This window comes from Ranitomeya variabilis, chromosome 2, assembly GCF_051348905.1.
Source record: "Ranitomeya variabilis isolate aRanVar5 chromosome 2, aRanVar5.hap1, whole genome shotgun sequence".
NCBI lineage: Eukaryota > Metazoa > Chordata > Amphibia > Anura > Dendrobatidae > Ranitomeya > Ranitomeya variabilis.
In genome coordinates, this window is record NC_135233.1 from 773,688,221 (window position 1) to 773,702,565 (window position 14,345).

Here is a 14,345-nt window from a genome sequence, read left to right on the forward strand (position 1 = left end):
GTGTCTGCCGCTCATTGCTTTTCTCCTCCACTGAACAAAGCTGAGCTTCAATTTTCAGCCTATATCAAATATTAAACTGCATTTGGCCTACTTGTTTGGTTGGGCCTACTAACGGTGTCTGCCGCTGCTTGTTGTTCTCCTCCACTGAACAGAGCTGAGCTTCAATTTTCAGTCTATATCAAATATTGAACTGAATTTGGCCTACTTGTTTGGTTGGGCCTACTAACGGTGTCTGCCGCTGCTTGTTGTTCTCCTCCACTGAACAAAGCTGAGCTTCAATTTTCAGCCTATATCAAATATTAAACTGCATTTGGCCTACTTGTTTGGTTGGGCCTACTAAAGGTGTCTGCCGCTGCTTGTTGTTCTCCTTCACAGAACAAAGCTGAGCTTCAATTTTCAGCCTATATCAAATATTAAACTGCATTTGGCCTACTTGTTTGGTTGGGCCTACTAAAGGTGTCTGCCGCTCCCTGCTTTTCTCCTCCACTGATCAAAGCTGAGCTTCAATTTTCAGCCTATATCAAATATTATGTAGAGAATCTGGAAAGCTAGCACTCAATCAGTACAGTTCACGGTGCCAGTGAATGGGACACTACATCCCACAAGTCATGGAGTCAAAGTAATCACTGCACTCGTATAATTTCAAGTTACATATATCAGAAGTTTATTTGACTTGAGTCAGTAGACAAATGCTTGGCGAATTTAATGTTTCGGCCAGCCCGTGGCCTTGCTCACAAAAATCGCTGCAACAAGCAAGAAGACAAACAGAATATCAAAAACAAATAAGTACACATATACATATTTACATATTTACATGAATGAATACATGTCAAAGACACTGGCAGCCATGGTAGGACAAATATATATCAAGATAAAGAGCACAAACTGCATCCGGTAAGTGAAGTCCAGAAGGATAAGAAGTCACAGAGGTCAAAGAGAATGGTTTGAAAGAAATGTATGCATGTGATATGGAGCCAGACGAGGCAAGAGAACATACCCCAATGGAAATCTATTGTTTAAAGTAAGGATACCGTATGGCTGATGAGTCAGATAGGAGGACCCAAATGTGTAACCTGAAAGGAACAATGTACCATGAGGTTGCAGTAAAAACAGTATATATACACACAAATGTACACCTGGAATGTGCTAAGTGGGATATTACCCGTCGATCTCAAAAGAGAGGTGTTATATGGGAATGCTGTAGTTTGACTAGATTCCAGAGAGAAGACCCCATTGATTGTCACCTTTATTATCAGGGAGGGAGGGGGGGGAAGGGGATGGTGCCCCTAGGTCAATATGTACTTAGTTATATAGGCCATAAGGGTGGACTATGTGCCAAAGACATACTACACACATACTAACCAAAATGATATGGTATAAACGCTTGCCCATGCACTACAGCTGTAACTCCAGCCGGAGGGGAAACAATTCCGGAAATAGAGGTTAGATATACATGAGAGTAATAGGGGGAGAGGGGGGGAAATTCATGGGTTACCAGATTGTGGACACATAAAGAAGGCTTATAGGGTACCTGTCGTATGTATACACTCAGGAGTACAGATCAGGCTGTGTAGATCATGTGCCTTCTGAACTATCCCAGGAAAAGCCGGGGAAGATAGTGCTGTGGACAAGAGGATAATAGATGGCTGAGACCCAGGGCAAGGAGTTAGTTAATGGATACAAACATGCGGTCCCATGAGGCCCTTTGAAATACCTGTCTCACATACGGAATCAGGGGCACAGGTTAGGTGGTGTAATCCCTGTATGGTTTGGTATGTCCCAGATGAAGTCACTGTGGGCAAGAGGATAACAGTGCTAAAGAATCCCAAGTGGGGTACTGGTTCACTTATCTGTAGGTAGTGCTGGGGTCTCACATCTGTTCTCCTCGTTCCTGTATGCAGAGCAAGCGTTGGTGGCCAAGTGGAGAGTGCCGACACAGACCTGTGTCAAGGCGGTGGGTAGGCTGATCCTGGTGCTGTGTGCAGGGATTATGTGGCTCTCCGGCCGGTCATGTGACCGGATATGCAGGGGGAAGCTGGCACCTGCGCAGAAGCTACTGGGCCGATGCTATTGTAATGTGTGTGAGTCACAGTGCTACCATGCTGTGTGGCTGGTGATATGTTAATGTGGGGGAGGAGCCCAACTATCCCTGGCCATTGTGTACAATGAGAAGGTTTTAGATCAGAGCTTTTGTGTTATAAAGCGTTGTCATATATATTCATTAGGGACAGACAACTGCCCCATAGCAGATATGATGTTCTACTGGACGGATGGAAAGCAAATCCCAAAACACAGATGATATATACAGTCATGTTAAGTTACATAGGTATACTGTTGGTAGGAGTCCAAACTAATAAACAAAAGAAATTAAATAATGGAAAAAAGGAAATAAATGAAAATAAAGTATAAGGAAGAATAAAGCAAATGAATGAAAAAAAATTTGGGGAAAATTATAAAAATAAAAAATGGAGTATGCAAAAAATGTAAAACCGGGGGAAATAAAACTGAACTAAAAAAATGAACCATATTTATTGAAAAAAAGGAGACACTATAGAGAATGCTATAGAACCTTAAAAAGTGAAACTTATGTAGGAACTAATGGGGTATGCATCTTAACCGGCTTGGAAGAACATGTTGTAGACGTTGTTTGTGCAGGAGGACATTAGGTCTATATGGAAGATAAAATGTCATTATCAGCAAAAAAAAGGTCTACAGACCACAATAGAGTATAATCCATATTTATTTTATTAAAGAGAAAATACAAAAAATATAGAATAAAAAGAGAACCACAGGAAGCCAATAAATGGGACACAACAGGCCCAACACTCCAGGAAGATGAAAGTACTAAAAATATAAGTATCAAATCAATGCCATGTGAAGTGTATAAAGGCAGGCTAGACACAAAGTCTGTGCAACTGCTTAATAGTAGTAAGGCACTTCACTAAACCACATAGTAAATGAATAAGGAGCACGGTGCATAGGAGGCCAAATAAGACCATAAACTTAGAATAAATAGTTTTCAATAGATGCAGGCATGATGTACTTACATAATAAACCTGGGTGCAGACGGCCGGTTGGTCCCCGCCGCCCCAACGCACGTTTCGTCGAGACTTCTTCAGGAGGCGTCACGCATCTATTGAAAACTATTTATTCTAAGTTTATGGTCTTATTTGGCCTCCTATGCACCGTGCACCTTATTCATTTACTATGTGGTTTAGTGAAGTGCCTTACTACTATTAAGCAGTTGCACAGACTTTGTGTCTAGCCTGCCTTTATACACTTCACATGGCATTGATTTGATACTTATATTTTTAGTACTTTCATCTTCCTGGAGTGTTGGGCCTGTTGTGTCCCATTTATTGGCTTCCTGTGGTTCTCTTTTTATTCTATATTTTTTGTATTTTCTCTTTAATAAAATAAATATGGATTATACTCTATTGTGGTCTGTAGACCTATTTTTTGCTGACATATACTAGTCTGAGTTTTGTGTCCTTTTCTTCATACTCTGGGCATTTATATATGTTAAGATAAAATGTCATTAGCCTGGGAGGACATAAAGTCTACATGGGAGGTAAAATTAGGTTAGCCAGTCTATCTCACGGTTCAAGCCACGTGGATGTAGGGTATCGAGAGTGTATATCCAGAACGTCTCACGTTGCTTTAATAGTTTCACATGGTTACCTCCTCGCCTCGGACGCGCAACTTTTTCCACAACCTGAAACCTCAGTTGTGCTACACTGTGGTTGGCTTCTTTGAAGTGAAGGGGGAGGGGGAGCCATAGTTTGCCACACCGAATTGTGGACTTATGGCTAGATATGCGATCCCTTATTGTCTGAGTGGTCTCCCCTACATACAATAGCCCACAAGGGCATTTTATAATGTAGACTACGAATTTGGTTTCGCAGGTATAGTGGTCTTTTATTTTGTATGACTTACCAGTCCGTGGGTGTACCACTTCACTGCCCTTGATCACATTTGAGCAACTCATGCAGCCCAAGCATGGAAAGGCTCCAGTGCGTTTGTGTCCTGAGAGTGTTCTGTTCATTAGTGTTTTTTGTGTGCCTAGGTCAGCTCTAACGACCCTGTCACGTATATTCCTGGGCCTCCTGGTACACATCAGAGGGGGCTCCCTAAACACGGGAATGGTTGGATAGGCTCTATTCAAGAGTGGCCAATGTGCCCGGATTAAATTGTGTATTTTACGCATTGTAGGGTGGTGTCCATGTACAAATGGAAGTCTCGGTTTTTTTTGGGAGTCTATTGCCTTATTTTCTACTTCCTCCAGAGCTCTAGTGGTCTCCGTATTGAGGACGTCAGCGGGATAGTTATGGGCCTTGAACTTGTCTGACATCTCTTGCAACCTGGTTACTTTTACTTCGGGGTTTGAGACAATTCTGGATACTCTCTTAAATTGAGACCTTGGAAGGCTGTCCTTAGTGGATTTAGGATGGCAGCTGTTGTAGAGTAGAAGGCTGTTACAGTCAGTCGGTTTTGAATTGATATCTGTACTCAAATTACCCAGAGAGTCTTTGAGGACTTTAGTGTCCAAGAAGGTGACTACACTATCGTGGTATGAGAGTGTGAAAGTAAGTTCTGGTCTGGTGGTATTGATCTGATTGTGGAACTCTTGAAGGCTGGTATAGTCACCTCTCCAGGTACAGAATATATAATCGATATATCTGTACCAGGTCAGTGCGTGTTGCTGAAAAATGGGGTTTGAGTATACATGCTCCCTCTCGAATCTGTCCATATACAGATTTGCATACGCCGGGGCCACATTGGACCCCATGGCGGTACCACAGGTCTGTACAAAGAAGTCATCCTCGAACAGGAAGAAGTTCTCCCTAAGTACCAAATTCAAGAGGTCTATGCAAAGGTCATGGGTATTGATATCAATTTCTGCTTCCTGTAAGGTAAGTGTCACGATTCACACCGTGACTGTCAAGATCCCTTAGCCGCTGCCCACAATATGTCACGGATTGGGGTGACTTTAGACCAACAGACGGCTATCACATGTGCAGGGGGTTTATCCTAGTTATCCCTCCACTGCCACAATGTGATGAAAAAAAACACACACGAGGCTATTGACCTCTTGTTTACAGCAGGGGCTTATTTTAGGTATCCCACTGCTCTTCAGTATACCATGAACTGCAGGGATTTGTGTATATCCCGCTTACAGTTCCACTTAAACCTTGCAGCTCTCTGGCGCCCCCTTACTGTCAGGTCAGATTAGGTACTGCACCTAGGGTGATTAGTCGCCAGAAATGCTGCCTGCTATGTACTGGCTATTGGGTGCCCTGCAGCGACGCGATAACTACTCCCACTCAGGCAGGAACAATAATTATCAAGCCGCAGTCGCTACAGTGACCCCCAAAAGCCGGCACACGGTCGCTGCCACCAGCTCCAATTGAACGGGTCTGGAGCTAACCCCAAAACAGTAGCGTAATTCCCTTCAGAGACAGGGTACGGTTTAGGGCAGGAAGAACGAACTAGTATTAAATATTATACCCCATAAATGATTTTTAGGCAGTGTTTATAAAATATTTTACAAAGATGTTACAAATGAGACAATTGCAAATATGTACAAGGTAATTATGAAAATAAAAGGATTAAAGAAAGAAAAGATAACTCACATGTTCTTAGTTCATATCAGTTCAGGCAAACACCATGCTAGGGGGAGGGGCTCCCAAAAATCCCAATGCATGAGGTACAGCTCTTCAGGTCAGACCCACATGTTCTTCCAGCAACAGACTCCCTGCTGGAGTCCGGCCAAAACAGTTATAGCTTAGGTCGGTGACATCACCAAAAAGGCTGGCTATCCCAGACCCTCCTCTCTCTACATTCTGACTAAGTATAAGCTAAATCTTTCTAAGACTTGTAATTCTGCTGCTGAACCTATCATAATCGCACTATACCCCTCATTCATCTCGTATCATCGCCGGCATTCCAGTGAGACCAAACATGTCCCACCTGTCACGCACACTGACAGAGAAATCCCTACCTCTGTACCAGATGGAGCTAGAAACCTGTGTTTCGAGGGATGGGTAGATCCTCCGAGTGTGATTACAAATATATGTTTTCGTGGTCTTAACTTAAACGATTTGCCTAATATCTTCCAAAAACAGAACAAAAGACTTTCATATTCTGGAAGGTTCTAGTCTAGTAAAAGCTGGGCACTTTCCCCCACAGGAAATACTGGTCGTAAATACCTTTCGTCAATAAAACTCTCTTCCCCATGTACATTGACAAGGCAGCTCTTGGCTGAGTGAAAGGGAAGGGGGGTTTTTAACCCACAGCATGCTAGCAACAGAACTAAACTTATATGATATTTCATACCATATCGTGACACCTCCCCCTTTTAGCGTGCGCTACGGTGGCAGAACCTCTCGGTATGCCTCCATGCGCACCTCCGTGGGTTCACCCTGGCGGGAGAGTCCATCTGCATTCCCATGCTCTTTGCCCGCTTTGTGTTTAATGGTGAAGTCAAATTGCTGAAGGGCAAGGCTCCAGTGTAGCAACCTGCCGTTGGTTCCACACATGGTGCTTAGCCAGTGCAGAGGGTTGTGGTCGGTCACCACCATGAAGGTGCGACCGTACAAGTAGGGCTGCAAGCGCTGCAGGGCCCAGACTATGGCCAGGCACTCCTTCTCAATGGTGGAGTAGGCCACTTCCCTCGGCAAAAGTTTCCGGCTCAGGTACAACACGGGGTGCTCTTGGTCCTCCGAGTCAACCTGGCTGAGCACAGCACCAAGGCCAAACTCGCTGGTGTCGGTCTGTACCAAGAACGGTCGACTGCTGTCGACTGCTTTCAACACAGGGGCGTTGCACAGTGCTGTCTTCAACGCCTGGAAGGCCCCCTCACAGCCATCTGTCCAGTTGACGATGTGGGGTAGCTTCTTCCTGGTGAGGTCCATCAAAGGTTTTGCCAGGCTACTATAGTGCTGCACGAAGCGCCTATAGTACCCTGCAGTGCCCAGGAAGGACATCACCTGTTTCTTGTTCCTGGGAGTGGGCCAGTTCACGATCACGCCCACTTTGTCAGGCTCTGGCTTTAGGGTGTTTCCACCTACCCGGTGCCCCAGGTAGTGAACCTCCCTCATGCCCATCTGGCACTTTCCCGGCTTGATAGTCAGTCCTGCTCGGTGAATTCGCCCGAGCACCTCCTCGAGATGCTGCAGGAGGGACTGAAGATGGCAATGTCATCTAAGTACGCCACAGCATACTTCTCCAGTCCCTGAAGCAGGAGATTGACCATCCGCTGGAAAGTGGCAGGGGCATTCTTCATGCCGAAGGGCATGACCGTGGACTCGTACAGTCCAAAGGGTGTGATAAAGGCGGACTTCTCCTGCGCCTCGGGGCTCAGGGGAATCTGCCAGTATCCGCGACTCAGATCCATTATTGTCAGGTATTTTCCGCCAGCTAACTTCTCAAGCAGCTCCTTGATGCGCGGCATTGGGTGCACGTCAGAGGCTGTAATGGCGTTGAGCCCCCTGTAGTCCACGCAGAACCGGGTGGTCCGGTCCTTCTTTGGCACGAGAACTACAGGTGAGGCCCACGCGCTCTTTGACCGTCGAATCACTCCCAGCTGTAACATCTCATCGATCTCCTGGCGCATAATCTGCTGCACCTGGTCAGAGATTCGATAGGGTGTTCGCCATAGTGGGGCGTGATTCCCGGTGTCCACCTCGTGGACGGCTAACTCAGTCCTTCCAGGCCGGTTGGAGAACACGACCCGGAAGGGTTCCAGTGTGGTTTGCAACTGCAACCGCTGTGGTTCATCTAGCGAGGCGCTTACCTCCACATCCTCAATGGACCCACGGGCCTTGGCTTGGGCCAGCATGTCCAGGAGGGTGTCTTCCTCCCCTTCTTCGGGTGCGCTGCAGACCGGTAGGACGAAAGGTTCACGTTCGTGATGAGCCTTCATCATGTTGACGTGAAAGGCCTTTCACCTACCCCGAGTGTGGTCAAGCGTGACCACGTAGGTGACCGGGTTGAGCTGTTGGTGGATGACGTACGGGCCCTCCCAGGCTGCCTGAAGCTTATCCGTTGGTACTGGAACCAGCACCCACACCTTTTGACCCACGTGGTAGGTCCGCTCCCGGGCGTTCTGGTCGTACCAGTGCTTCTGATCAGCCTGAGCCTGCGTCATGTTGTCATGCACCAACTGCGTCAAGGTCTGCATCTTGTCACGGAAGCGCATGACATACTCCACTATGGACACTTCAGAAGGGTTCGGCTCCTCTTCCCAGGATTCTCTTACCAACCCAAGGGGTCCCCGGACTCGCCTGCCGTACAGGAGCTCGAAGGGGGAGAACCCCGTCAAGGCCTGCGGAACCTCTCGGTAAGCAAATAGCAGGTGTGGGAGGTACCGCTCCCAGTCGCGCCCTTGTGTCTCAACCAGCATGCATAGCATCTGTTTGAGGGTACCATTGAAGCGTTCACACAAGCCATTGGTCTGTGGGTGATACGCACTCGATACCAGGTGCTTCACCTGCATTTTCTTACAGAGAGCCTCCATTAGGTGAGACATAAATTGGGTCCCTCGATCAGTAAGCATTTCCCTGGGAAATCCTACCCGTGAAAAGATGGCCAACAGGGCATCCGCCACCTTATCTGCCCTAGTTGACGACAGAGCTACTGCCTCTGGGTACCGGGTAGCGTAGTCTACCACAGTAAGAATATATTGCTTTCCAGAGCTGCTGGGGACGGCCAGCGGGCCCACAATGTCCACCGCAATCCTCTGGAAAGGCTCCTCTATCACTGGCAAAGGGATCAGGGGAGCCTTAAGAGCAGGCCCCGCCTTCCCCACTCTTTGACAGGTGACACAGGAGCGGCAGTAGTTTGACACATCTGTCCCCATCTTAGGCCAATAGAAGTGTTGAGACAGCCGGGCCTTAGTTTTGCTGATCCCCAAGTGTCCAGCTAGCGGGATCTCATGGGCAATCCGCAACAACTCACCCCGGAATTGCTGTGGGACGACCAGCTGTCTTTCCCTCAACCACTCCTTTTGTGATTCTCCGGGTACTGTCTCCCGGTACAACCTTCCTCCTTCCCAGAACACCTTCTCCTTATCAGTCTCGGAGAATGACGTCCCGGCGAGTTGTCTCAAACTCTCTAGGCTCGCATCTGTGTGCAGAGCGGCCTGAAACTCCTGGCTAGGGGAAGCCAGAAGCGACGTCAGGGTCCCTTCCCCACGGGAGCCCTCTGGGACCTGTTCTGGGTCCACCTCTGGTTCAGTCATACTGATGACTGAAGAGGGTCCGGGAGGCAGACAGTTATCTGCGTTCCGGGCACTCTGACTGCGGGTGACAGCAGCTACGTAGGCTGTCTCCCCGGGGGTTTCTACAGACCCATCAGCCGACACTGCTATGGGCTCTACCTCCCCATCCACCCCCATTACCTCAGGAGCATTGCTACTTATGGGCCAGTTACCTTCCTCGGTGGCACTGGTCAATTGCATGGCATCACCTTCCTCACGGTTCCCATGTATCTCCCCATTTCCTGTAGCACCGACACTTGCCCCTGCTAGGGGTTCCTCAGCCGTCTCACTCCGCAGAGCGACGTGGCTGAGCACTCCTGTACCTATGGACACATCAACTTTCACAGAAACATCATTATCAGATACAGTTGGCACAGGTACAACATTTCCACCATCAATCCTAGGGAAAAAATGGTTAACAGATGCATCATTACAAGATAAAGCATGGTCAGGTAACACATGCGATTTCCCATCATCATCATCATCATCACCAGGGTTAACTTTACCCTCATTAGTAGATTGGGGAGGAGGGTCATCCACGAAGTATGCAACCAACCTCCCCAAATCAGTCCCCAACAAAACATCAGTGGGCAAATTATCAGACAGCCCCACTTCCTTCACCCCACTCCCGGCACCACAATCAATAAAAACCCGGGCCATCGGTAAGGGACAGCTGATGCCCCCAATCCCAGTGACAGTTAGGGTTTTCCCCGGAATGATTTCTTCAGGGGCCGCCAGTTCGGGTCGGATGAGGGTTCGTTCAGCCCCGGTGTCCTTGAGGCCTGTAGCAACACGACCTCCCACAAGGACATGCTGTACGTTATCACACCCCCTCCCAGCCACACCACCCACCAAAAGAACTGCTGCATTAGGCCCTGGGGCCTGGGATGAGGGGTTCTTCTGCTTGGCTGGACATCGGTGACTGAGGTGTCCAGTCTGCCTGCAGTGGTAACACTGGCGAAGTTCGGTGGTAGGTCTGGTGCTGTTGGCCACGGGGACAGGACCTCTGGTGTGTTGGCTGGCAGGGGTACTGGCGTTGGTTGCAGGCTTACCCCCTCTCCAGCTGGAGGTGACTGGCTTCCGCACTTCCGATCTACGGTTGGCCTCATAGGCATCGGCAATCTGCGCTGCTTTCGTCACGTCTTTGGGTTCTCTGTCCATCACGAACTGTCGCACCTCAGTTGGGCAAAGACGGAAGAACTGGTCTTTGATCATCAGATCTCGCAGCTGTGCAAAGGTGGTCACTGACAGTCCTTGGGTCCACTGGTCAAAGTGGGTCCCCAGTCCATGCACCACATCACTGTAACTGTCGTGTGGGCCACGTTGGAGGGTCCAAAACTTTTTACGGTACACCTCGGGTGTAAGCTGGTACTTGGCTATCAGAGCCTGCTTGATGGCCTCATAGTCACCATCTTGTTCTTGAGGGAGGGCAGCAAACGCCTCCAGAGCTTTTCCTCTCAGCCCTGGTGTCAGGTACCGTGCCCATTCTTGTGTAGGCAGCTGGTACTGTCTGCAGGCTTTCTCAAAGGCCCGCAGAAAAGTGTCCAAGTCCCCATCCTTTTCCATAACAGGAAAGTGGTCAGGCCGGGGCTTCGGTATCTGAGCGCTGCTGGGCTCACGACTGGACTGGGACGACCCCTGCATTTGCAGTTGGGCCATCTGCAGCTGGTACTCCCGCTGCGCTTGGGCCTCTCGCTCGGCTCGCTGGGCCTGGGCCTCTCGCTCGGCTCTCTCTGCCTCTCGCTCAGCTCGGGCCTCGGCCTCCTGCCGGTATTGCTGAATCAGCTGCCGACGTCCCCCATGGTCGTCAGTGGGGAATTCTTTCAAGGCCGCCTGCAGGTGGGGGTCCAATTCGCCCGGATTGCTAACAGGGCCAGCATTCAGTGGTTGGACCTCTGCTGCAGCACCATGCTCGCTGGTGCTGGCATCTGCGGCTTCTGGGCTCTGTGAGTGGTCTAGAGCGGCTTCCCATTGCACCAGTTCAGCGACCATTTGAGTCTTGGTCTTGTTCTGGGGTTCAGGCCATGGTACATGCATATCCCAGCAAGAGTGTCTTTCTTCTGCTGGGTGTACCAGGCTTCTCCTTTCGCAGCCCTGGTTGCCAAATAAAAGATAGAATAGAAAAACGAAGAGAAAGGGAAGGGATAATTACCAGTACACAATTGTCTCACAACTAATAAACACTGAGTTCGTTCTCCAAACTTATTTGCGCAGAGTTCTCGCAAGAACTTTCTGCAAGTTTTTAGTGAGAGGAATGATTGCTCAAACCAAATCACTAATGCTCTAATATCCCACCGCCTTGCCACCAATATGTCACGATTCACACCGTGACTGTCAAGATCCCTTAGCCGCTGCCCACAATATGTCACGGATTGGGGTGACTTTAGACCAACAGACGGCTATCACATGTGCAGGGGGCTTATCCTAGTTATCCCTCCACTGCCACAATGTGATGAAAAAAAACACACACGAGGCTATTGACCTCTTGTTTACAGCAGGGGCTTATTTTAGGTATCCCACTGCTCTTCAGTATACCATGAACTGCAGGGATTTGTGTATATCCCGCTTACAGTTCCACTTAAACCTTGCAGCTCTCTGGCGCCCCCCTTACTGTCAGGTCAGATTAGGTACTGCACCTAGGGTGATTAGTCGCCAGAAACGCTGCCTGCTATGTACTGGCTATTGGGTGCCCTGCAGCGACGCGATAACTACTCCCACTCAGGCAGGAACAAAAATTATCAAGCCGCAGTCGCTACAGTGACCCCCAAAAGCCGGTACACGGTCGCTGCCACCAGCTCCAATTGAACGGGTCTGGAGCTAACCCCAAAACAGTAGCGTAATTCCCTTCAGAGACAGGGTACGGTTTAGGGCAGGAAGAACGAACTAGTATTAAATATTATACCCCATAAATGATTTTTAGGCAGTGTTTATAAAATATTTTACAAAGATGTTACAAATGAGACAATTGCAAATATGTACAAGGTAATTATGAAAATAAAAGGATTAAAGGAAGAAAAGATAACTCACATGTTCTTAGTTCATATCAGTTCAGGCAAACACCATGCTAGGGGGAGGGGCTCCCAAAAATCCCAATGCATGAGGTACAGCTCTTCAGGTCAGACCCACATGTTCTTCCAGCAACAGACTCCCTGCTGGAGTCCGGCCAAAACAGTTATAGCTTAGGTCGGTGACATCACCAAAAAGGCTGGCTATCCCAGACCCTCCTCTCTCTACATTCTGACTAAGTATAAGCTAAATCTTTCTAAGACTTGTAATTCCGCTGCTGAACCTATCATAATCGCACTATACCCCTCATTCATCTCGTATCATCGCCGGCATTCCAGTGAGACCAAACATGTCCCACCTGTCACGCACACTGACAGAGAAATCCCTACCTCTGTACCAGATGGAGCTAGAAACCTGTGTTTCGAGGGATGGGTAGATCCTCCGAGTGTGATTACAAATATATGTTTTCGTGGTCTTAACTTAAACGATTTGCCTAATATCTTCCAAAAACAGAACAAAAGACTTTCATATTCTGGAAGGTTCTAATTTAGTAAAAGCTGGGCACTTTCCCCCACAGGAAATACTGGTCGTAAATACCTTTTGTCAATAAAACTCTCTTCCCCATGTACATTGACAAGACAGCTCTTGGCTGAGTGAAAGGGAAGGGGGGTTTTTAACCCACAGCATGCTAGCAACAGAACTAAACTTATATGATATTTCATACCATATCGTGACAGTAAGCGAGACAGCTGCGATACCCCTATCGTGTACGATGGAGGTATAGAGACTATTTACATCCAATGTGCACAAAAGACTGCCAGGTGGGATATTGGAGATGTTACGAATTTTGGACAGAAAATCACTGGTGTCCAACACAAATGATTTTGTCAACCGGGTGTAAGGTGTAAGTAATTTCTCTAGAAATTTGGAAAGAGGGTTGAGGATTGAGTCAGTTGATGCTACAATGGGACGGCCGGGAGGATTCTGGAGGTTTTTGTGGATTTTCCGGAGGATGTATAATACTGGAGTTACTGGGTGATGGTTAATGAGGAAAGTCTTTGTTTTGGTGTCAATGGTTCCTAGACCCATGTGTTTGTTAATCACAGTATTAATTTTCCGTTGTACGGAATATGTGGGATCCCCCTGCAGCTTCTTGTAGGTGTCTTGGTCGGATAACTGTCTCCTAACCTCAGTGACATAGTGATGCCTGTTCATAACAACGATGGTTCCCCCCTTGTCCGCCGGTTTAATCACAATGTTCCTGTTTTCACTCAATGAATCAAGTGCTTGTTTTTCTAAGGGATTGAGATTGTGGCGGACATGGTTGTTCATGTATGGTACCCTTGATATCCCTATCTAGGAGATCAATGAATGTTTCCACTGCATGGTTTGACTTGGGTGGGACAAAAGTACTAGGATTTCTTAAGCCTAATGATCCTATAGTGATTTTGGCATCCTCTCTCTGACTAGGTGTAGTGCCTAGTCTATTAACTACTGGATTGGGGGTCTCCTCAAAGTGTACCTTGAGTCTTATGTTTCTATAGAAACATTGAAGGTCCCTCTCTAGTTGGAATGAGTCCCATTTGGGGGTTGGACAAAAGGATAGACCCATATTCAAGACCTTGAGTTCTAGAGGAGAAAGGGTGTAGTCAGAGATATTTACTACAGAGTTTGGACTCCTACCTGTGATCTCAACGTCATGTGGCGATCCCCGTTTCTTCTTCTTTCCCCTCCTTGTGGGCGCCCGGTTTGTCCTAAAAAACGCGGTCCTGCTGTTTGAGCCCCACCAGTCTCGCTGCCGGATCCTGCAGAGGAGCCCCCGGCTGGCGAGGAGCCCCCTGAGGGGTAATTCCCTCCTGGTGTGCGTCGTAACCTTGATCTTGTTCGTCGGGGAACTGTATCCTCCCATCGATACACTTTAATAGATAGGTAGTCCTCGGTGTCCCTTTGAAATTTTGTGCGTTTCCTCTCCTCTAGGGTTTGTTGGTAGGTGGCGAGGCTGGAGTCTACTTTGTTTTTAAGTGTAGAAAGTTCTGTGGTGCTCAAGGTAGTTGTTAGTTGAGTTTCTATGCTCTCTATT

At 47.9% G+C, this 14,345-nt stretch overlaps 2 long non-coding RNA genes across 2 annotated transcripts; both read right to left on the bottom strand.

Annotated features, from left to right (window-relative positions):
* Positions 1-939: 939 nt before the first annotated feature.
* LOC143809905 (uncharacterized) lies at positions 940-14,045 on the bottom strand. Its single transcript, XR_013222521.1, has 3 exons — positions 13,949-14,045; positions 2,618-2,668; positions 940-1,073 (listed from the first exon to the last, which is right to left on the bottom strand). It is a non-coding gene; the product is annotated as an uncharacterized LOC143809905 (long non-coding RNA).
* LOC143809904 (uncharacterized) lies at positions 1,543-1,992 on the bottom strand. Its single transcript, XR_013222520.1, has 3 exons — positions 1,875-1,992; positions 1,715-1,792; positions 1,543-1,621 (listed from the first exon to the last, which is right to left on the bottom strand). It is a non-coding gene; the product is annotated as an uncharacterized LOC143809904 (long non-coding RNA).
* Positions 14,046-14,345: the final 300 nt, after the last annotated feature.